The sequence below is a fragment of the Heterodontus francisci genome, chromosome 33, assembly GCF_036365525.1.
Source record: "Heterodontus francisci isolate sHetFra1 chromosome 33, sHetFra1.hap1, whole genome shotgun sequence".
In the NCBI taxonomy this organism is placed as follows: domain Eukaryota; kingdom Metazoa; phylum Chordata; class Chondrichthyes; order Heterodontiformes; family Heterodontidae; genus Heterodontus; species Heterodontus francisci.
In genome coordinates this window covers 44,293,279-44,315,296 of record NC_090403.1, presented here as the reverse complement: position 1 = coordinate 44,315,296, position 22,018 = coordinate 44,293,279, and the positions used below count along the sequence as shown (strand labels likewise).

Sequence of the window (22,018 nt, the reverse complement as noted above, 5' to 3'; positions counted from 1 at the left end):
TACCTATAAATAAAGAGAAGAAAATATGGCAAATAACAAGCAACATTAGAAAAAGCAATGATTCTAGATAGTGAACAGTGCTGGCAACTTCAGATATCCAGAAATCCCCCAGCAATCACAATCACTTAATTGGATATTTTACAGGAAACATGAATCAATCAAGCAAACATTTAAAAAAAAACTTATTGATAGATTCTTGCTCTTTCCAGCTCCATTACCTATTGACTGATGCTGGTTAATCACTGTCTCCTTTGCACATTCAAAAGTTTAATACAGCCACCACCTCAGCAACACATTGATATTCCCCTCCACACACCTCAGTGTAAAACAATAAGCTATAATGAGGTCCCAGCTCATTATCATAAATAAATTAGATGCCAGGAAACTGTTTCCACACAGATGATAACTTGAAGTCACAGCCAACTGCAGGGAGCCTCCTACACCTGTCACAGCAGACAGTGAACTCCCACTTGAACCAATGGCAAACAAACACTTTCAAATTCTTTTTCTATTTAAAATCTCAATTGCTATCGCACAATTAAATCGTTTTCATCTTCGTGAATGTTTGCTGGTTGCATTGTCAGGAATTTTAGATTTCCAAGAGAAATTCCACTATTACAAACATGTTTGTTAATTTGGCGTCCAGTGAGTCCCCCATTATTTCCACAATTGTGCTTTTAGAGAGGTGCAACATGGTTCAGTACATCAGTGAACTGTCTGTGTAGCTTATAAACATGGTTTGTATTAGTCACATCAGGTGTTTTCCTCTAAAGCTGTTCAGTAAAAAGATAAAATTAATCTTAACTTGTTATCGACATATTTTTCTCCAAACTATCTCCCTCCTTTTATCCAGCTGTCTTGACACTAAACTCTGGAATTCCCTCCCTAAACCTTCCCACCTCTCTCTTTCCTCCTTTAAGACACTCCTTAAAACTTACCTCTTTGATCACCTTCCTAATAACTCCTTCGGTGATTCAGTGTTACGTTTTATCTGTTAATGCACCTGTGAAGTACCTTGGAAGTGGGTGGGGGGTGGGGTGGGGAGGAGGGTTTACATTAAAGGCACCACATAAAATGCACGTTGGCATTGTTGTATAGAATATTAGAATTTTTACAGTCCAGGAAGTCATCATTCAGCAATCATGCCTCGGTCATCTCTCCATAAGAGTTATTCCATTCTCCTGCCCTTTCTCCATAACCTTTTAAATTTTTCTTCAAATATTTATCCAACTCCCTTTTAGAAACAGTTATGGATTCCGTTCCCACCAGTACTTCCAGTGAAGCATTCCATATCCTAACAACCCTCATGGCAAAAGAAACTCTCTTAACCTCTTCTTTTATTCTTTTCCTGATCTAAAAACGTCTGCCCTCTAGTTACCAACGCACTGACCCAAAGGAGTGGACTCTTGCTGCAGTACCACAGACACTGCCAGTCCTCCAGCACTTCTCCCAGTTGGTCACATGTGGGCCACAACAGCAACTATTCAAAAGTGCACAGTACCACAGCCAAGACAGATCCTGTCCTCACCAAATGCCCACTCACAGACAACATTGGAATCTTTCCAACCTTCCCTAGCCCAAGGGTGCTGAGGCCCACTGCCGTGCAGCTGAGTTCACGAACTGAATCCAGGGCACACTGATCAAGCTCTGAGCCTGGGACATATTGGTGCTACACTAGGTGGTACCTTTACCTACTTGGCCATTGGGAAAGTGCAAACTTTCTCATTACCAATATTTTAAGCTCCTGCTGAAGAACTCAAATTTAGCTTCAACAACCAACTCTTTTTCAGTCCACGGTGTTGCTCTGACTCTTAAACCCCAATTTTAACTCCCAATCAGTAGTCGAGCGGGCTGGGGTAGAGATGGAAAGCAAATGATCCGGCCTTCCACAATGCAAGTTCTGGGAAATTTCAATTTATTTTATTTTCGAGATACAGCACTGAAACAGGCCCTTCGGCCCACTGAGTCTGTGCCGACCAAGAACCACCCATTTATACTAACCCTACAGTAATCCCATATTCCCTACCACCTACCTACACTAGGGGCAATTTACAATGGCCAATTTACCTATCACCTGCAAGTCTTTGGCGGTGGGAGGAAACCCACACGGTCACATGGAGAACTTGCAAACTCTGCACAGACTGTACCCAGAATTGAACCCGGGTCTCTGGAGCTGAGAGGCTGCGGTGCTAACCACTGCGCCACTGTGCCGCCCTTAATTGCCAGCCCTTATCTGTATAGGCCCCATCAGTCTCAAACCCAAACCCAGCGGACCTGTGGCTAACTCTTAACACCTTCTGAAATGCTCCGGCAAGCCACTAAGTTTGACAAAAGGAAGTCCATCACCACCTCTGGGCAATAAGGCTGACAAAAAGGATGCCCTTGGCAGTGTTACCCACATCCTGAGATTTTTTTTTTTTAAACTCAGGATTCCTCAATATCTTTGATAGCAACAGCTGGGTTTGTAATGTGTTTAACACTGCCCCAGGCCAGGCTTGAAAACACGTTTTGAAAAGCATTACAGGTTTACCTTTGTGGAAAGAAATTTAGAAGTGAGAATTTAAAAATAGCAAGTCACAATCTAAAATAGGCTGAATACTGGAATTGACCACCAAATGTCAAATCTGAGGCTGCTTTTAAATCACTGCAGTCATCTGTAAAACTACATATGGATGGGTCTCTGGTTGGTTTGCTCAGTTATTGAATTCAGCAATGACACATTTCAGTCTCCTGGCTCCAATAGTGACATTTTCAGAGGTTACATTTTACAGACTGGTTAGCTCACTAGCAAGTCAACTGATTAATTTATGTTTCAGATAATTAGAGGAAAGCTCCTCTGATGGTTTTAATCCACAAGTATATATTCCTTCTATATAAAAAAGGGAAGTTCCAGGTTTAATCCCTAAACCCTTAGCAAATGACAATTGCCTTCATTGTCACCCGGGATAGTGGAGTAACATAAAAGAACCAGAGTTCTTGCTCTGGATCATATTTATTGACCCTTTCTGGAAAGTGCACCTTCTGTAGATGTGAAAACCTCATCAGCCTCAGCTATGATCCTCCAGGTAATTGAAAAGCCGGGGCTAACCCTGTCCAAGTGCACACATCAAGCAGGCTACTTGAGCCAAGGCCACCATTGTCTTTTGAAGCACACCTTAGTTTAAGTTATTACAGAGGCTAAATAAGAATCTAAAGATGAGAGGATACAAAATATCCTTCGTTATTGCCAAAATCTTCCTTTTACTCACCACCTCTCAACAAGGTGTCAGCTTCTTCTGAGAACAGTTCCACAGCCACAAGTGCAGTCCCTCGCCCAAGTGGATATTTTTCACTTCCCAGCCCAGGTGATAAGGGTTGGCAGGTTATTCCATTGTGGGGTAGAGTTGCCAACCCTGGTTGGACATATTCCCCAACCCAACACTCTTGTCATTGGTCACCCAACATGTCCATCCTCATGGTGCAAGTAAATAGACACTTCATTATCCAAATGGATGATTCTTGACTGTCAAACAGCCTTTTGCCGCACTCAATATTTTCATAACCAGTAAACACAAGTGCTCAAACAAATTCTTCTAAGAACACTTTAAAAAAAAAAGCCTTTATGATCTTTCTCCAGAGTTGCTCACAGCAGTGTCCTAGAGATTAGTCTTTAATTCCTGGAGACTCCAGGGAAAACCTGGAGGGTTGGCAACCCTATTGTGGGGAGTATGACAACAGACCCCGATCTTGTCTTCACTCAATGTCCGCACACATACACTTTCCAGTCAGAGTCATTGGTTAGTGATCAGTAATAGGAAGTGGCTGATTATCCCTTCTAGCTCAGAGAAGAGGAGACCAATTAAAGCCATCTCAGCACAACCCGAGACATTTTGGTCTGTATGGCTCAGTTGCATGTTATCTTTATTAACTGAAACATCAATTAAATAACTTGCTTTCTTGCTGAGCTCGTAACTGGTGCTGCCAGTTCAGTGCTCATCCTGAGATTCCTGTTTTTCAATGCGGTCAACAAGATGTGTCCCAACCACTGGCAACCTCAGATTTTAAATGTGTGCCTACATATGTAGCAACATTTTACAACAGCACTCATCAGGTATATGTGTCGAAGCTTGCCTTCTCTGAATAAAACTAAACATGGTATCAGATGTAAAGTAATATAATGAAATGTTCCAGTTTTTAAAAAGCATTAGTTACAGAAATCTACAAAAAGGTGCCTTTGTATAAAAACGAGACGTTCATTAAACAAAGCAATACTGAGGGTTTCTCAATGGCACTAGTGAAAATTCAACTCCTTTTGCATCAGTTTACATTGCTTTATGTTACAGCACTGACTTGGGCTATAATACAAGAGAAAGCAACCAGACACAGCTCATGGGTTGAGATTCTGATGGGACACACTGAGGCAACTGAATGTCACAGCCTTGCTATTTTCTTCAGACTGCAGACTTCCCCCGTAGGCCAGCAATGTGGTTCTCGTGTTGCAGATCTTACCCCGAATGCAGAGGAGGTCTACAAGTACAAAGTCGAGAGTGCATTTTTTTAAAACATTGTGCAGGCAAAGTCACTTCAATGATGCCGTCAACATTGTGGATCTACATCCACGCTCCCAACCCCTCGCCTTCCCTCCCACACCCATCTGATGCAAACGTTTAATGAGAATGACCTTTTTCTTTTACGCCCAATAAACTGCTGCACAGTAAATCCATGGGGGCAATAAAAGCCTTTTACTGACCTTAAAAGACACTAGCCTAGAAATGACTGTTTGTGATATTGGTTATCAAATGCATTTCTTGGACATTCCTCTGCTATTTTAACAGCGGCCCCCATGTTTCAAATGAGACATTAAACCGAGGCCCTATCTGCCCTCTTAGGTGGACATAAAAGATCCCATGGCACCTTTTCAAAGAGTGGGGCATTTTTCCCTCCTGTCTGGGCCAATATTATTCTTAACTGACAGATTGGGCTGCATTTTAAAGGCTCTCTGATGTCAGGAATGGTGGGTGGGTGGTGGGGAGGTGGAGAGGGAGGAATGAAGATATCACGGATGATGCCCGCCATTGACCCCGACAAGCCCCGTCCCAATATTGGCGGCGGCGGCGAGGCCTCATGGCGGCCGGCCCGCTGCTCAGCAACGGGACCCGTATTATAACATGCAAATGGGCACTTACCTTTAATTAATATGCTATTGGGGGAGCGTGAGGGGATGGAAAAAAAATTTCACTTCACTTTATTAATTTAAAATGTAATGCTCCTTTAAAGTTTTAAATGTTCATTTATGGTTCTAAGCTCTTTCAAAATGGCACCAGCGCCTGCACACTGGCGCCAGACGTCATTGCCCGGGACAGCTCGTCCGCCCCCTTCACGACATTGGGGGTGGGCGGCCGCCCAGGCAATGCTAAATCAGCCGCCGCGTTTGGAATTGCGATGGCTCCGCGACGTGGACTCCTCGCGTGCGGGTTGCAAATATTTACGCCCACCGCCTATTTCAGCATCGGGCTTTTAAAATGCAGCCCATTATCTTTGTCATTATCTCATTGCTGTTTTGGGGGTCTTGTTGTGCACAAATTGGCTGCCACAATTCCTACATGACAACAGTGACTACACTTCAAATGTACCTCATTGGCGTCGAGCGCTTTGGGTGTCTGGAGGTCGTGAAAGGTGATATATGAATGCAAGTCTTTCTTCTTTTTCTTCATCCAACTTACAAGTGTTAAATGGGATAATACCTCTGCTAAAATGGTAGCCACAGGAATGCCATACGAATTGCTAATATTGGCACCAGTAATCTGAAACAGTACATTTTAGAGGTCGGAAGAATAGAGAAAGGAAATGCAACTTAAATAGTAAGATTTTAAATGGTGTAAGAGAGCAGATACAAAAGGTTCCTAAAAGTGCAAACAAGTAGATAAGACCATAAAAATGGAAACAGAATCCTTGTTTTTCTCAAATCTAGAAACATAGAATACAAAACCAAAAGAGGAAATGTTGAATTTGTGCAATGCATGCGTTGGGCTGCAGCTAGAGTACTGTGCAGAATTTTGGGCAATTTGTTACAGGAAGGCCACAAACTAAATGGAAAAGCTACAGTATAGATTCACTAGAATGCTACTGAGGACGAGGGGTTACAGTATGGAATGTGACTTGAGATGTTGGGACTCTTTTCACTAGACCCGGGAAGGTGAACGAAGTGACCCAAGAGTTCTGTAAGATTATGATGGGTTATGATAAGCTAAATAGTCACAGATTGTTTCCATTAGTTGGCAAGATAGCAATAAGAGGGCACAAATTTATGGTAATTACAAAAAAATATGAAGTAAGGTTAAGAAAAAAAATGGAATTGTTGAAGCAGAGTCCATAAATACTTCTAAAAGAGAATTGAAAAAAAGAGGAATATTAAAAGGTTGTGGGATTAGACTTGATGGCTCATGAGGAAAAATGCCAGCAGAGTTCTTGGACCAAATGGGCTGTTACTGCAGTGTAACCATTGATGACTCTGATCACTTGGTCTTCAGTAACTGCATTCATTTTCCAATCGTCTGTCATTTTTAGGCTAAATACATTTACAGTTTAAAACAGATTCAATTATATCAATAATTTACATGAATTCACGAAAAGACACATCTAAGCAAAAGCCGCTGACACAGGGACAGAGGATACGTTTTTAAAATGAGGTAATCATTCCAATTTTAAGAAAACATACTTCATCTTCTATCTCTGAATTTACTGTAACTCAAAAGGAGAATCAGTAGTAGAATTGCTCTAAGGATTCCGTTCTTAATCCTGTGACTCAGAGATGCTGGCAGAATAGGTGAGTGTCACAGGGCTTCTGCCATATGTTCATGTATTAGGGCTCAACCCAACAGGCTCAATTCCTGAGCAGAGTGCTTTGCAGCACAGCTGCCATATTGAATGTTTCACCACATTTCATCCGCATCCTCTCTCCTAATCCCCCCCAACCCATCCCTCCCTCAAGCTGCTACACCATACGTTCATGGAAACTAGTCACCCTCCAGTAAGTACTTCATGCAACAGGACATTCTGCACGTATAAGCTTAGATGGTAAAAGTCAGCAGGCTACTTTACCACTGGGAACGAGGGATAGCACAGCCAGATTCAATCCTCTTCTTACTCAATATCTACACAACTATGCTCGCTAAGTTAAGAGAAGCAACCCACGTAGAATTTCCCCTCTCTAATCTAGGGTTTCCGACCCTGCAGCATTAATTCCTGGAGACTCTAGGAATAAAGATTAATCTCCAGGACACTGCTGCAAGGAATCCAGGAGAAAAATCTTGGGGACATTAAGAAAAATGGTGTACTTTTTCTTTCATTTTCTCTGAACACTTCTGTTGATCAATCACAAAAATAATGACAATGGGAAAAAAACGGCTGTTTGACTGACAGTCGAGAGTCTATCAGATAATGAAGATGCTGCTGACTTTCCAATTGGCATGGAAAGGCGGAGTGTCGTGAGGATGGGCATGTCAAGTAACCAATGGCGTGAGTGTGGGGGCGGGCCAGTTGGAGGCAAGAGGCCACGCGATGAAATCCCCAAGAATACATCCAACCAGAGTTGGAAATCCTATCAAGAACACGAATGACCCCAACCAGCACCTAGTCTGAGATAAGACTAATCAGCACAGAACATAAATCACACTCAGAACCTTGCTAGTCTGTATGGCTTAGTTCATCACCAGTGTGCTTAGAAACTGGGAATCTCTTTTTATTGAAAGCATTAGTGAAGCCTGTTCTGGCAATGACATGCTAATACATCTTTTGAGACAAATTTGCTATGTTGACACTGCCCTGCGTGAATGCAACTATGTGATGTAAGTGGAACAATTTCCAACCATGTTCCCCTTCGCATTTTTTTATAACTTCTGTGTTTCCTGTGAACTTTAAAAAGACTGAAGAGTTATAAATAATGATGAAGGGCCACTAATCAACAGGGTGTAATGTTTCACATTTCCTTATAGCATTCCGTCCAAAACTCAAAGAAACTATCAAAATTAGGACTTGTATGTATAACAGGACGCAGGAAAAATAGCACAGTTACAGCCATTTAAGGCCTTAAGCAAAAATAAAAAGAACTTGCATTACATAGCCCCTTTCACAACCTCAAAGCACTTTACAGTCAATGAAGTACTTTCGAAGTGTAGTCACTGTTGCAATGTAGGAAATGCAGCAGCCAATTTGTGCACTAAAAGGTCCTGCAAATAGCAATGAGATAACGACCAGATAATCTGTTTTAGTGATGCTGACTGGGGATATATAGTGACAAATATTCATCAAAAAGGGTGGCGAGACAATCACACCCATCATGGAGCGTAATGGAATCTATCTTGAGTATTATCTGTACAATACTACCTTAGCATCCGGCAACCAACATGGATTCAAAAGGGAAAATTTCCATCTGACCAGCCACCGACATTTTGAGGAAATTACATCCTTGGTGGTCTAGGGAAAGCCCCACAACATTGTGTACCTAGAATTCCAAAAAAACATTTGACTAAGTTCCACATGAAAGGCTATTATAGAAACCTAGAATGATACTGCACAAAAGGGAGCAATCCTACCCATTGTGTCTATGCCAATTCTTTGCTAGAGCTACTCAATTAGTCCCACTCACCAGCTCTCTCCCCATAGTCCTGTAAATGTTTCCTCTTCAAGTATTTATTCAGCTCCCTTTTGGATGTTTTAATGAATCTGCTTCCACCATCCTTTCAATACATTTCAAATCACAACATGCTGCCTAAACAAATGTTTCCCCGTGTCACCTCTGGCTTTTGTTTTTTGTCAATTACCTTAAATCGGTGTCCTCTGGTTACCTATACTTCTGCCACTGGATACAGTTTCTCCTTATTTACTCTATCAGCACCATTCGTGATTTTGAAACTCCTCTCAATCTTCTCTGCTCTGAGGAGAACAACCCCAGCTTCTTCAGTCTGTCCACACAACTGAAGTCCTCCACCCCGGTACCATTTTAACAAATCTCTTTTGCACCCTCTCGAAGGCCTCGACACCCTATCTAATGTGTGGTGCTCAGAGCCAAGTAGAATATACCCGCTGAGGCCTAACAAGTCATTTATTAAGGTTTGTCATATCAGTTAACTCAGAACTACGGCGATTCAGGGTAAACCCAGAGTATGAATATGAATCTGATTGAAGAGTAGAAAAGAGCAAGTACTCACTTAAGAAGTAATGTTGGGAGGGGAAAGAAAATTGTGGCATCCCAATGCTCGGCGTTGGGAACACCACAATTTCCAAATTACTTTAATGGTTTAGATCAAGACTGTCAACGCAAAGTAATCAAATTTGCTTATAAGCAGGGCTGTGGAATCAGCAGAGGCTGCCCAGAGTTGGTTAAAATATGCTTACAGGCAAGACAGCAATAGGTGAAATCTAATGCAGGCAATTGCAAAGAAGGGAAAATAGGTAATACAGCCCAGGATTAAGCTGAAAGAGACCTAGGAGTCTTTGTAGACTCAATAATAAACATGTCCAACCAATGCAATGTAGCAAACAAACCCAATAGTGTTCAACTATAGAAAAAAATACAATGGAATACAAATTGCTAAGCTGTGCACTGGTCAGACAGCACCATGAGTATTACATCCTGCTCTGATCACTGCGACACAATGGAAATATTTAAGTTTGGAGAAGAACCACAAGCCTGGTCTTGAGCAACAAAACTATGAGTTATGAGGAAAGATGGGGAAAAAACTAGAGATTTTGTGGCTGGAAAGGCGGAGCTTGCAGAGGTATATAGGATAGTTTGGGGAATGGAACAAATATATCCAGAAAATTACTAGAATAGGACAAGTGGATACAGGTTCAAACTAGTAAAAAGTAAGTTTGGGGCTGATATTAGGAAACTATTCTTCCCACACAGTGATCAACGTATGGAATAGTCCTCCAGATGGATTGGTGGAGGAAAAATCCTTGAACTATTCAAGAAACATTTGGATGTTACAATGGCAGGACTTTGGAATCTTTCTGGATGCAGGAATTCAGAGAGGCCGATTAGTGTTCCTAATCCATAACTATCTTGTGAACAGCAGAACCATGTATTACTGGCGGAGCAGTGGCAAATGGAATGTAATCCTGAGAAGTGTGAGCTGATGCATTTTGGGAGGACTAACAAGCAAGGGAATATACAATGGATCCTAGGAAGTACAGAAGGTCAAAGGGACCTTGGTGTACTTGTCCATAGATCACTGAAGGCAGCAGCACAGGTAGATATGATGGTTAGGAAGGCATATGGAATACTTGCCTTTATTAGCCGAGGCATAGAATATAAGAGCAGGGAGGTGATGATGGATATAAAACGCTAGTTAAGCCACAGCTGGAGTACTGTGTACAGTTCTGGCCACTGCACTATAGGAAGGATGTGACTGCACTGGAGAGGGTGCAGAGGAGAATCACCAGGATGTTGCCTGGGCTGGAGTGTTTCAGCTATGAACAGAGACTGAAAAGGCTAGGGTTGTTTTCCTTAGAGCAGAGAAGGCTAAGGGGGAGACATGATTGAGGTATACAAAATTATGAGGGGCATTGATAGATTAGATAGGAAGAAACTTTTTCCCTTAGCGGAGGGGTCAATAACCAGTGGGCACAGATTTAAGGTAAGGGGCAGGAGGTTTAGAGGGGATTTGAAGAAAACTTATTTCATCCAGAGGGTGGTTGGAATCTGGAATACACTGCCTGAAGAGGTGGTAGAGGCAGAAACCCTCAACATTTAAGAAGTATTTAGATGAGCAGTTGAAATGCCATAGCATATAAAAGCTACGAGTGCTGGAAAATGGGATTAGAATAGGTAGGTGCTTGATGGCCGGCACAGACACGATGGGCCGAAGGGCCTGTTTCTGTGCTGTATGACTCTATGACTCCCTCTCTTTTTCTCTATGACTCAGGATTTATTGTGGCTATAAAGACATCCAGAGACATTTACCTTCACTGCTCCCCAGTTTATTTCGGCATGTCCAGTCTTTATCAGTTCCCTTTAAGCATCTATATTGGATTGTTGTTTAACACCTCCATTTAGAATTCTTGCACATTTTTTTTTCAAAAACTCCAAGTTGATTTCTCTGGAGTAAAACATCATCCAATACAGCCAGTAGGTACCACTTAGAACTTCACCTGGCATCTTTTAAAAAGTTTCACAAAAAAGTTACACAAGGATGTGTATGCACATATCTATTACAAATGGTACCCAAGACACGTGCTTAATAATTTACTACAGGTGCATGGAAGATGTTCAAGAGACTGTGCATATCCAAGTGCCATTGCCCTGTGGTGAGGTGATGTCCCCACATCAATGTTTATTTTTTATTTTTAGAGATACAGCACTGAAACAGGCCCTTCAGCCCACCGAGTCTGTGCCGACCATCAACCACCCATTTATACTAATCCTACATTAATCTCATATTCCTACCACATCCCCACCTTCCCTCAATTCCCCTGCCACCTACCTATACTAGGGACAATTTACAATGGCCAATTTGGCCATCAACCTGCAAGTCTTTGGCTGTGGGAGGAAACCGGAGCACCCGGCGAAAACCCACGTGGTCACAGGGAGAACTTGCAAACTCCGCACAGGCAGTACCCAGAATTGAAGCCAGGTCGCTGGAGCTGTGAGGCTGTGGTACTAACCACTGCGCCACTGTGTCGCCCTAATGTCCTTAGAATTTGTGGAGGGCCAGTGTTTTTATAGCTTCAGATCCCATCAAAATAGGGCAGTATCATCAATGGAAAATGAAGAGGCGTTAAGTATGACTCGTTTCCTGTAATAGGATTAATCTAGATTAACCACACTCTTTTTGGTCACCTAAAATCTCCTTATGCAGCAGTGTCTCAAATTTTGTTTGAGAACACTCAAGTGAAGCACCTTGGGATGGTTTATTTTGTTAAAGGCACTATAAAAATGCAAGTTGTTGTCGTACCTCCATCTACAGCCTGCATTTACATGCCTTTCAGTCTCTGGATCAGTGTTGAAGTGTTTAATGACCTCAATCTAATTAATTTCTCTGACAATTTCTACTGGCCCCAGCATCTGCGAAATTCACAGAATCAGAGAATTGTTACAGCGCAGAAGGAGGCCATTCAGCCCTTCGTGTCCGCACCAGCTCTCTGAAAGAGCAACTCCCTCAGATCCATTCCCCCGCCTTCTCACCATAACCTTGCACTTTCTTCCTTTCCACGTAACTGTGCAGTTCCCTTTTGAATGCTTCAATTGAACCTGCCTCCCACCACATTCTCAGGCAGCGCCTTCCTGATCTTAACCACTTGCAGCATAAAAAGTTTTTCATGTCACTTTTGCTTCTCTTACCAAATACTTTATATCTGTGCCTTCTCATTCTCGATCCTTTCGCGAGTGGGAACAATTTCTCTCTATCTACTCTGTCCAGACCCCTCATGATTTTGAATACCTCTATCAAATCACCTCTTCTCCAAGGAAAACAGTCCTAACTTCTCTAATCTATCTTCATAACTGAAGTTCCTCCTCCCTGGAACCATTCTCGTGAAAGTTTTCTGTACTCTCTCCAATGCCCTCACATCTATCCTCAAGTGTGGCGCCCAGAATTGGACGCAATACTCCAGCTGAGGCCGAACTAGTGTTCAACATATCTTCCTTGCTCTAAAGCCCAGGATACTGTATGCTTTATTAATCACTCTCTCAACCTGTCCTGCCACCTTCAATGACTTAGCACATATACACCTAGATCCCTCTGCTCCTGCACCCCCTTTAGAATTGTACCCTTTATTCTAGATTATCTCTCCATGTTCTTCCTACCAAAATGAATCACTTCACATTTCTCTGCATTGAACTTCATCTGCCATCTGTCTGCCCATTCCACCAACCTGTATGTCTTTTGAAGTTCTACACTATCCTCCTCACAGTTCACAATGCTTCCAAGTTTCGTATCATATGCAAGCTTTGAAATTGTGCCCTGTACACCAAGGTCTAGGTCATGAATATATATCAGGAAAAGCAAGGGTCCCATCCCTGATCCCTGGGGAACTCCACTACAAACCTTCCTCCGGCCCAAAAAACATCCATTAACCACAACTGTTTCCTGTCACTCAGCCAATTTTGTATCCATGTTGCCACTGTCCCTTTTATTCCATGAGCTAGAAGTTTGCTCACAAGTCTGTTGTGTGGCACTGTATCAAATGCCTTTTGAAAGTCCATGTACACCACTTCAACAGCATTGCCCTCCTCAACTCTGTTACCTCCTCAAAAAACTCCAGCAAGTTAATCAAACATGATTTTCCCTTAAGAAATCCATGCTGGCTTTCCTTAATCAACTTGCATTTGTCCCTGTGACTATGATTTTGGCCCAAATAATTTTTTGCAGAAGTTTCCCCACCACTAAAGTTAAACTGACTAGTTGCTGGGCTTATCTTTACACCCTTTTTTGAACAAGGGTGTAACATTTGCAATTCTCCAGTCCTCTGGCACCACCCCAGAGTCTAAGGAAGACTGAAAAATTATGGCCAGTGCCTCTGCGATTTCCACCCTCACTTCCCTCAGTATCCTTGGATGCATCTCATCCGGTCCTGGTGCTTTATCCACTTTAAGTACAGACAGACAATCTAATACTTCCTCTTTATCAATTTTAAACCCCTTTATTGTATGACTTACCTCCTCTTTCAACATTACCAAGGAAGATGCAACTCAGGCAAAGACAGATGCAAAGATTTAATACCTCAGCTATGCCTTCTGCCTCCATGTGTAAATCAATGTAACAGTCGTACTTAACACAGACCTCGCTCAACTCGTGGTAACTCGCTTATCACACGCACGCACACACATACAATATCTCTTTCACCCTTTTCTTTTCAGCCCCACTTTAATCGCTGAAAATCCAGTATATTCTACAGATCTAAATCCTTGGCAGAATTAGCGATGTAATAAATACCTTAATGGAAATAAAACAGATTAGCGAGTCCCACAGCACCATTCATAGTGGATCTCACTTGCCCTGCAGAAAATGGAACTACTCTGTGTTGGCACTCACATTTATACAGTTTATACTAACACAATTTATGTTTCCCAATTATTGTTCTAGATGTGGAGCAACTCCACATCTGGATAAAGTATCACAACAGTGTCAGTGGGCTGCCCTCTCTCAAGAGGATTTCTCAAGTTACTTACGATGTTTTCTTCCCTTCAAGTTATGGTTTTTCCATACAGAATTTCCCATTTGTGAGGATGAACAGGCAGCCAACCTGACCCAAGGGCAAACTGTACTCCCAAATTGGCCATCAGGAGGCACATACCCAAGTTGATTCCCTTCACAATTTTCACCTCTCCCCAAGGGAAGCTACTCCTTTCCATTTGCCACTTCCTATTGAGAGCAGCAGCTCCATGTAGGAAATTGCAAACTTGCAAACAAGCTGTGATCAGCAATGCAGGAAGCTGGTATGCATTGTGACATAGAACTGCCCTCAGCATCATATTTGCAAACAGCCATCTTTTTTGTTTTTTTGAGATAGCTTGCTTGGGTCTTGTGATGTTTTTTTGTCCCTTTGATTCCACTAAAGATAGGACTGATTCAGAGAGACTCAAACAGCAGCTGAATGAATCGCCTGATAAAGCCCCATCCCATTAGCCTCAGGATTATTATTTTCAATGTTCCATTTATAAAATGGACCCTTTACAGATTTGGTTGTTGGAAAGTGACACAAATTCACAAGAGATAATTGGTGCACGAGCGAGATCTTCACCCAGTCAGGAATCACTGTAAAACATCATCGGACGTATGGATAAGATCAGGCAATGTATTTGAGGATATTAACATTCTTCCACCCATCCCCATAGTTGTGCCCAAGCACTACATGATACAATGGTACTGCCATTCATCATGCCATATCCATGTCTTTCTTAACAGATTGCATAATTCTTCACTGAATTTGGTTTGAGCTCATTCTAAAAATTCAGAAGTCAAAGGGGAGAGGGATGAGGCAGATTGAGAGGCTAAATGCCACGGAATTATTTACAGCCTCTCCCTCACTTGATCCATAACGAAATTTGAATAACTGATTGGCAGAACTCCAAGTAAGTGCAAAACTTCCACAAGTCGTATATGTATTAGTACAGACAGAAGTGGAATCCATATAAAGTATATCAGCATTATATAGAGATTAATATTAATGAGGTATTAAATCTAAACAGATGGTTTAATAACGATTAGCATATTTTTCCACAGATGAAAATGGAAACATTTAATCAACTGCATTTTGTACCTGAATTATAGAACAATTGATTTAAATGAAAAGTACGATTAACATATCTTAACAGCAATGTGACTCACTGTGGCACACAGCCCCTCAGATTGACTGTTTTATTTATTCATATTCACCCTGAACTCCCAATGTCCATATGAAGACATTTCTTCCCACAGCTAAAGGCCTGGGAATGCCTGCACTATAGACTTCCAACATTTGCACTCCTTGAGTAATCACTAAAAGTGTACTGCTGTGTACAGAATGAATGGAACGAGGGAAAGAGCTTGGGAATTTATTTTCCTCCCTGTTCCTTGATTGCTGTACTGAGCAGCCCAATGAAGAATTGGTGCCATTCATCCAGCCAGGGAATTCAAATGGAAATCAGCACTGGACAATTAAAGGAATTCAAAACAGTTTATTTTAAAAAAAAACCCACAGCACTGGACCAAATCTTAAGGTTAGAAGTGGGGATGTTCGCTGATGATTGCACAATGTTCAGCACCATTCGCGACTCCCCAAATACTGAAGCAGTCCATGCAGAAATGCAGCAAGACCTGGACAATATCCAGGCTTGGGCTGATAGGTGGCAAGTAACATTTGTGCTACACAAGTGCCAGACAATGACCATCTCCAACAAGAGAGAATCTAGCCATCTTCCCTTGACATTCAATGGCATTACCATCGCTGAATCCTCCACTTTCAACATCCTAGGGGCTACCATTGACCAGAAACTGAACTAGAGTAGCCATATAAATACCTTGGTTACGAGAGCAGGTCAGAGGCTAGGAATTTTGTGGTGAGTAACTCACCTCCTGACTGCCCAAAGCCTGTCCACCATCTACAAGGCACAAGTCAGGAGTGTGATGGAATACTCTCCACCTGCCTGGATGGGTGCAGCTCCAACACTTGAAGCTCGACACCATCCAGGAGAAAGCAACCTGCTTGATTGGCACACCATCCACAAACATTCACTCCCTCCACCACCGACGCACAGTGGCAGCAGTGTGTACCATCTACAAGATGCACTACAGCAATGCACCAAGTCTCCTTAGACAGAACCTTCCAAACACGCGACCTTTACCACCTAGAAGGACAAGAGCAGCAGATGCATAGGATCACCACCTGCAAGTTCCCGTCCAAACCACACACAATCCTGACTTGGAACTATATCACTGTTCCTTCACTGTTGCTGGGACAAAATCCTGGAACTCCCTTCCTAACCGCACTGTGGGTGTACCTACCTCACATGGACGGCAGCGGTTCAAGAAGGCAGCTTACCACCACCTTCTCAAGGGCAATTAGGGATGGGCAATAACTGCTGGCATAGCCAGTGACGCCCACATCCCATGAATGAATAATAAAAAAAATGTTGGTCCCAATTCAGATTCATCTGGACGTGCAAAGTTTGTAAATGTTGGTCTTAAATGAACCTTTTGTTTTCTACGCAGCCTTCACTTTTTTTTTTAACATTTCAAGTATGATGCAATGCTATGGTTTACAAAAGTTTGAAGAACATTATAAAAATTAATCCATATTAAGGCTCAACTGTTGACACCATTTTGGTTGCCAGCATCCCAAGTTGTCTCCTCAATGTGCTTGTGCAATTGCCATTCGCTACCTAACTTACAGTTGCATGCATCACCTCACATGACCTTGTTCCGAAAATATGCAAAGTCACCACCTTAGATATTACTTTAGGGGCTAAAAGTTCTAGGGAAATGCTTCAGTTGCAGACTGCAAAAGAAATGTTGGTCAAAATTTTTTGCGCGTGCGGTATAGAGTATAAATCAAAAATATGTCCTTAAATTATGTACATACTTTTATATCACTTATGACACCTTTACATTTTTCAGGCACTAATCAGCCACCTCAGCCTCCTCTATGGAGGGAAGGAAGCGCCTGCACATTATGAGCCAGAAGTAAGGCGCCCGCCATATTGGTGAAGGCCACAAAATCAGCATGTAGTGCCCAAGCCTGAAATAGGTGCTGGACCCTTTGCATATGCAAATAAAAAAGATTAATGCCTGCCTGATGCCCCCACTGCAAGATTGGTTTTCCCAGAGGGCCCAAGCAATGCCAACAGAAGCCCAATCTCTGACCTTGCTTCGCCAGTGAGTTGCCACCTATTCTCCATGGCTAGCCCACTCGATGGAAATGAGGCCCAAAGCCCATGACCGGAGGTGCCTCGGCACTCACAGGTAGCTCTCCCTGCACACCTGCTCACCTCAATTCCAAACCCCCACCGCCAAATCCCCAGCGATGGGCATGAATCTATTTTTAGGCCTTGGGTCCAATTTCCCAAAGCATTATGCATTGACCTGCTGCCTTCGTTCTTACTCTCTGTCTCTCTCCAAAATTTATTCCACTGTTCCATCCAGCCCATCCTAACTTGCGATTGCCAATTTCATTTTCAATCCCTTTAGGTATGAGATAGCATTCAACTGGCATATGATTCCCATATTGAGATTAATCTGCTCCAAAAATAAGCAGACACCGCAGCCACTGTACTACCCTGCAAGGCTCAATACCCCAAATACTCTGCAGCTTCCTGCTGTTGATATTTTGAATCAATCGAAGGAAGTGGTTTTGACATCTAACAACTGGCAGCCAGAAAACAGCAAAAGGAAACAAGCTACGGTTTCATAAATAATAAAACAGCAATTTTTACTCAGATCACAATTCTGGCTTTGGCAAAACCCTTGAATGACAGAAGGGTCAGCAGCTTTTATGAAATATTCACATGGATCAGCGACACAAATAACAAACCTGAAAAGCTCCAATCATCGCTCAGCTACAAACCTTGCTTCCCCATTCAGTAAAACTAGTGCAGATACCACTTTTAATGGTGACACAGGTCTGAGCGTTGTAATGCAGTATAAAAGTAGTGATGGCAAGGTTACTCTTGAGTTCTCTAGTGATTGATTGTAGTAGAAATCTGGAATTATGTACACCACCCCCCCCCCCCCCCCACCCCCAAATGGCAGCCATGAAACCATTGTCGATTGTTGTAAAAACCCATCTCGTTCACTAATGTACTTTAGGGAAGGAAATCTTCCATCCTTACCTGGTCTGGCCTACATGTAACTCCAAACCCACAGCAATGTGGTTGACTCTTACATGCCCTCTGAAATGGCCGAGCAAACCACTCAGTTCAAGAGCAATTAGGGATGGGCAATAAATGCTGGCCTAGCCGGAGATGCCAACATCCCACAGACGAATAAAAAAAAATTTAAGAGATGAGGAATAATTGCTTCTCTCAGAGGGTCGTGAATCTCTGGAATTCCCTATCCCAGAGAGCTGTGGAGGCAGAGTCATTGAATAAATTCAAGACTGAGATAGACAGATTCTTGAAATGTAGGGGAGTCAAGGATTATGGGGAATAGGCAAGAAAGTGGAGTTGAGGCCAAGAACAGATCCGCCGTGATCTTATTGAATGGGGGAGCAGGCTAGAGTGAATGTATGGCCTACTCCTGCTCCTCTTTCTTATGTTATGTTCAGCTTGGAGTGGGATGTGGACAGGATGAGGCAGAGTGCAGCTGGAAAGTGGGATGCAGTTGGAGCAAAACATGAAAAAGCTACAGATTAGATGAAGAAAAATAAAATTCCTTTACATAAAAGGGAATGGGGAAATGAAGAAAATCCTGATAGTTCAAGTTAACAAAAAGTGATATTTGCCTAGAGTACAACACCTTCAAACAACAAGTGTTAAGAATTTTATGCAATTTGTTATGAAGAACTTCAAAGCAGTATTGCCTGGACAGGCGTACTCCAAAATGTAACTCAAAATGCTTCCAATCCCAGAGATAAGATACTCATGAAGGTCACTGTACTCACACTTGCACGTTTCTATTAACTGGAGAGAAAAAAAACAGCATTCCTTAAAAATGTGTACTTAAAAACTGTTCAGACAAAACACTTCTGATCCTCCTTGAAAAACAAACAAACAATCACAAAGTGCTTTAGAATTGTTGCCCAGCTTGTACAATGGAAATGAAAGGCATTAAATGTTTACACATTGATATTAGTACAGGAAGAATTGATTACCCAGCAGTGTACTTTGAAACAATTCAGGAAATGTCATGACTTAATGCCAGGATAAAAATAATGCATTTCTGGAAGCAAGCTACAAGTCTGTACCCAAATCGCAAGATGATGCGAAAAACCACAAGAGTTAAACTCGTCCAATTTATCAATATCATTTGGAGCCAGGCTTTGAATGGGAGGAGGGAGAAAAGAGAGACAATGGGGGTTGGGAAGTAACATCAGAGCCTGGACATCTTGGCCATTTTACTCCAGGCATCGCTGGAAAGGCCAGCATTTATTGCCCAACACCAACTGCCCTTGAAAAGGTGGTGGTGAGCCACCTTCTTGAACCGCTGCAGTTCGTGTGCTGTAGACACACCCCTCAGTGCTGTTAGGGAGGGAGTTTTGACCCAGTGACAGCAAAAGAGCAGTGATTTCCAAGTCAGGATGGTATATGGTTTGGAGGGAAACTTGAAATTGTGTATTGTAGCATAGATTGAGTGTTGTCTAAAGTTGTCTCAGATTCTTTGTAGGGCGAAAGAATAAATTATGTATAGATATAACTATTTACACTCTCCACAAGCCCGTCAAGCCAACACACCTAGTGTTCCTTCTAGCTTCTTCTCAGTCCAATACCCACATGACTATTACATCATCACTATGCTGGGAGGGGTTTACACTCTGTCTCAAACATTAATCCTTTCATGCCCTTATACTGCAGAAGTGATGGTGTTTTTCTGCGCCTGTAAAGGCGGGGCTAAAGCGTGGCGAGTCGAAGAGACTTAACAGTTGGCAGGAAAAAAAGACAGAAGCGCAAGGAGAGAGCCAACTGTGTAACAGCCCCGACAATCAATTTTATCTGTAGCACCTGTAGAAGAGTTGGTCACTCTAGAATTGGCCTTTATAGCCACTCCAGGCACTGCTTCACAAACCACTGACCACCTCCAGGTGCTTACCCATCGTCTCTCGAGACAAGGAGGCCAAAGAGAAGAGAGCTGCCCCTGTCCTTGGTGGTAGAGGTTGCGGGTTTGGGAGGTCCTGTCAAAACTTACAAGCTGAAAGGACACATTTGTCAGGCTAATGGAAAAGAGCGAGAGAGAGTCCTAATTGAAGAGCTCTTTCAAAGAGATGGCACGTGCATGATGGGCCAAATAGCCCATCGCTATACTTTAGGACCCAATGAAATGTCTCATCATAACATGAATTACTTTTCAAAGCACAGTAACCATTTTACAGGCAAATATGACAGACATCTTGCACCAGTAATGTCCCAGATACAGAGTGAATTGAAGCACCAACTTTTAAAAAATACTGTTGCCTGAGGGAGAAATGTTGTCCAGGGCTAGAGCAGAATTCCCTGCCCTGCTTCAACCAGTGTCATACAAATTGTCATGTCCACATTAACCAACAGAACAGGTGGACACTGCATCAGAATGACAGTATTTCCAACAATACTGCACTTCCTTTGCGTTGCAAGAGGGTATCCGATCATTAAAGCCAAGTATGGAGCTTGAACCCACAATCTTTTGACCCAGAAGTGAGAGTTCTACCAACTGTGCCATGTTGATAGCATGCTTATCTCCCACTGAAGGTTATATTAATTGGGGAGAATTTGTAAGAATAGGAATTGTACATGGTGCTTTGGATGGAGCAGAACCAATGAGTCTAATGCTTTCTTCTTCTTGCATGTACCTCCTTTTGTCCCAAGGCTTAAATCCACCTCTGAATATCAATGATTTCATATTTTACTAGTCGGTGTCCTATGCCATTTCTGAGACACTAGTGAAGTGGGGGAAAAAGGGGAGGGAATGGAGGGAAACAGGCAGCACTGGGTTAGACTGCAATAGGATGACCAGTACCAGCCACACCTGCAGAAAGGGGTCAGCAAATGGCCACTGCTACAATGAGAATGACACAAGCACCCAAGACTATGCCAGGAAGCAACCATGGCAAGGAGTCAAAAAGGGCATCAATAGCAACTGTGTCAGGAAAACAACAGCCAGTTGTTGATGAATGGGCAATCACATGCCCCAGGCCCCTGGGAGACGTTAGGCCTCAGGTGGCAAAACTATAAACAGACACATTTCCACTAGTTGGTCAGTTTTGTGGTCATTTTAAGATATTTCTTGCAAATGTATTTAAGCTTTTGATTGCTTGTACCAATAATCATCTTTTCATCTGTGTATAGATAGCTGGCTGCACAAACATTATAGCCAAAAGGGTTTTCAAATATATTTTCATTGATATCGTTGGTTCCTTGTTTCCTCCATTGTACCTTTTTTTTTTATATGTCTGCTGACTACTGATTCTTGGTTGGTGGTTTCCAAACATGCTTATTCCTTGTTCCCTACCTGATTGGCTCAAATATCACATTCATAAAACTGTGTCTATCAGACGCAAGTGTAACCATATACTTTGCATGTGCGACACCTTCAGATGTAACATTCCAAAATGTGATAAATGCGTGCTAATGATGGATTGAGTGTTTCACAAGTAAATTCACTGTTTATGATCATGGCTGTTAAATGTTACGTTGTGTGCATGGTGCTGAGTGTTAAAGAAAGAGTTCAGCAACGAAAATTATTCCTTTTGCAATTACTGCAATCACCAGGTTATACTCTTATGTAAAGATACTTGCTTGGATACTAAACATAAACTTACTTCACAATTACCCTGTGCAAGAATAGCCGAGTAACTCAATCATTTGACATGAACCCAAGCAAATGCACCTCAACACCAGAAATCTGTTCCGTCTTCTGCCCTTATGAAC

General features: G+C 42.3%; 1 protein-coding gene across 5 annotated transcripts in view; it reads right to left on the bottom strand.

Moving 5' to 3' along the window:
• plcl5 (phospholipase C like 5) overlaps nt 1-22,018 on the bottom strand; it is a 194,908-nt gene that overhangs the window by 98,260 nt on the left and 74,630 nt on the right. Inside the window, exon 1 of one of the 5 annotated variants that reach the window (XM_068013433.1) lies at nt 219-295. The exons of the other annotated variants lie outside the window; for them this stretch is intronic. The gene's annotated coding sequence lies outside the window, so the exon portion shown is untranslated. Of the gene's footprint in view, nt 1-218; nt 296-22,018 lie in introns of those variants that run through there. 5 annotated transcript variants of the gene reach the window in all.